This window comes from Otolemur garnettii, unplaced genomic scaffold (genome assembly GCF_000181295.1).
Source record: "Otolemur garnettii isolate 467f Iridium unplaced genomic scaffold, OtoGar3 scaffold00014, whole genome shotgun sequence".
NCBI classification, from domain to species: domain Eukaryota; kingdom Metazoa; phylum Chordata; class Mammalia; order Primates; family Galagidae; genus Otolemur; species Otolemur garnettii.
Genome location: NW_003852409.1, coordinates 25,199,580 through 25,202,651, shown reverse-complemented (window position 1 = coordinate 25,202,651; position 3,072 = coordinate 25,199,580). Strand labels below are relative to the sequence as shown.

Here is a 3,072-nt window from a genome sequence, read left to right as displayed (position 1 = left end):
AAAAAAAAAAAAAAATTTAGTCATGTATCTTTCTATTCTTTCTGTCTTCACATTCTCTCACACACACACACACACACACACGAACACATAGACGGTGTATAACAAAAATAGGATTATATTACCATGTTTATCACTCAGTATTTTAAAATTTTTCTGCCTTTTAATCACATCAAGGTAACATTCTGTGTCATGATATTTTGGTTTCATTGGCATATGTATTTGTGTATACAAAATTGATTTATATTAGAGATTTGTGCATTTTATTATATGTTACTTAGACTATCGTTAAAAATGAATCAATCCCATTCGCAAATAGGGATTATATGAATGTATGTTTGACTAATACCCAGTTGTTAGCTATTTGAGTTGTGCCTAGTGATTGGCTAATGTAAACAACAGTAATGAATATTTTTAAAGTTCTAACTATGTGTATGTTTGCTACATTTTTGGAATGGAAGGCCATGCATATTTTCTCTTAATACAGCTGTCAGTTTCCTTTAAGAAACGGGTATGTTCTGAGACTGTAGGAGAGTATCATTTGTCCTTACCAGTGCTGGATTTTTCTTATTTCCTCTAATTTTTATAAATATGATAGGTAATAAGTGACACATTATTATTCTAATTCAGGTTTTTGAGAGCAGTGAAAGCATGCTTTATAGGGTTAGCATTCTTAAATACTTTGTTCTTCCTTAATGATACAATGCAATGAGAATTCTTGCAGACAACTAAAATCAGTGGTCATATTGAGGAGAAATGTTGGTTTAAAAATACTGAACTAAAAGCCAGGCGTGGTGGCTCACACCTGTGATCCTAACACTCTGGGAGGCTGAAGTGGGTGGATTACCTCAGCTCACAGGTTCGAGACCAGCCTGAGTAAGAGTGAGACCCTGCCTCTAAAAATAGCTGGGCATTGTGGCAGGCACCTGTAATCCCAGCTACTTGAGAGGCTAATGCAAGAGAATTGCTTGAGAGCCCAAGAGTCAGTTTCCTGTGAGCTATAACCCCATGGCACTCTATCTAGGGTGACAAATTGAGACTCAGTCTAAAAAATAATAATAATAATAAAAAAATAAAAACATTGAACTAGAAGTCACAAAGCCTAACTTACATTTTTGGCTCTTTTATTTATTGACTTTGAACAAGTCCCTTCACCTCTTTTGGCCTTAATTTTCATCTAAAAATGAGAATTAAAAATATAAACCCTCCTTGCTTTATAGGAAGTTGGGAGAATAGATGAGGATACACAAGGAAATACAGTTGGCATTTAATAATACTTTTGAGTACGTGAACTTTGAAACAATGTACAGAGGTAGGAAATTATTTTTTAAAATTCCATCCCCTGCTGGCATCTTACTACTGCTGATAACTTCAGAACTAATAGAGCATCCTTTAAGTTCTGATTCATCAAATGAAACTTAAAAGATAAATGTCACTTCTCTATTTCTTTTTTTGCTAAAGTGGGGCAAGAATGGCCAGTGAATATCCAATGCCTGACACATAGTGAGTACTCAGTAAATATTTGTTAATGCCATACTTACAGCTCTTCACAAACAGGAGAATCCCAGTAAAACCAGACTGGAATGCCTCCTGATACAACACCTTAGTCTCAGGTAGAGTCTCCTGCCTTCTAGGGCACCCAGCCTAATTCTGTTCCTTAAGGTCTTCTTCACCTTTATTAAACATGGGTTACACTTGGCTGAATGCCACATGGTTACAAATGAGGCAAAGAAGATTTGGCAGGATGGGAAAGTACAGCCTGGTTTCCTGGTAATGACCTAAAGTGACTATTTTCCAGCTTCAGGAATTCCTTTCAACCTTGCTGCTCCTATATCTGATGGGGAAAGAATCAGGGAATTTTTGGCTCTGAAAACCAGGTGCATAGATTGACTCAAACAAATACCTTGCTAACAGTCTCTTTGACTCACTCGTGCTTTTTCCGGCCTAGTTTCCTTCACCCTCTTGTCCTTTGAAGCTGTTAATGTAAAAAAAAAGAAAGAAAGAAAGAACCGTTAATGTTTCTCACTCTGGATCTAGAGAGTAAGCCCAAGTCCAGGATATATGGGGTGGGGGATGAAAAAATGACGTTTTAAGCAATATTATCTATGTGTTAACCTTTTGAGGCTAAATTGGGTTGAAGTAGCAACATGTAGTATGATGTTCACCCTAAAGATGGCATTAATTGAATGAATGCTGTCATCACCATGCAGCAGTGAGAGGAAATGGCAGAAGCACAGTTGTCGTTCAGGGAACACATGACCATTTTGAAGAGGTGTGGTTGAGTTTCCCCAGACTTAGCATCCCTTGACTTCTGCCTGTGCGGGACCTTAAAGGATGTAGTGTACCATAGAAAACCAGCTACGCTGGTGGTATTTCAGGAAAGAATTGAAACATGTGCAGCAATACAAGTGGACACTTTGGTCACCATTGTTCCAGCAGTAGTTCACCATAATCAGAAGTGTCTGGACACTGATGGTAACCACTTTGAGCACCTCTTGTAATTTCAGAAGTCAAACGTGACTTGTATCCAAATTTGTTACTGATATATATTATTACAATTTTAATACAATGTTCTCCTTTCTTAAATGTGTATGATTTTTTGGTACCCTCTGTAACTCCAGCATCACTGGGGGAATACAATTCCTTGACATAGTAGAGATTCTACCCTAACTAATGGAAGTGTGTAGAAAGGTATCACCTAATAAGAACAGTACTGCTAGCCAACATTTGTAAGTGTGTCCCGTACACCCTACACTTTACATGTACTTGCTTTATCTTCCCAACAATCACCAGGAACAAGTACTGTTACCTGTACTTGACAAGTGACAAAGCTAAAGACATTAAGTGACCCGTCAAACAGCATATTGCTAGCAAGAGACAAAGCCAGGATTTTAATTTTTGTCTCACTTTTAAAAATTCATTCACTTTTTGTTCTGCATTTTTATTTTTATTTATTTATTTTGAGACAGAGTCTCATTATGTCACCCTTGGTAGAGTGCTATGGTGTCACAGCTCACAGCAACCTCAAACTCTTGGGCTTAAGCAATTGTCTTGCCTCAGCCTCCCAAGTAGCTG

General features: G+C 37.4%; 1 protein-coding gene across 1 annotated transcript in view; it reads left to right on the top strand.

Annotated features, from left to right (window-relative positions):
• RBM18 (RNA binding motif protein 18) overlaps window positions 1-3,072 on the top strand; it is a 26,446-nt gene that overhangs the window by 13,834 nt on the left and 9,540 nt on the right. The gene's annotated exons all lie outside the window — the stretch shown is intronic.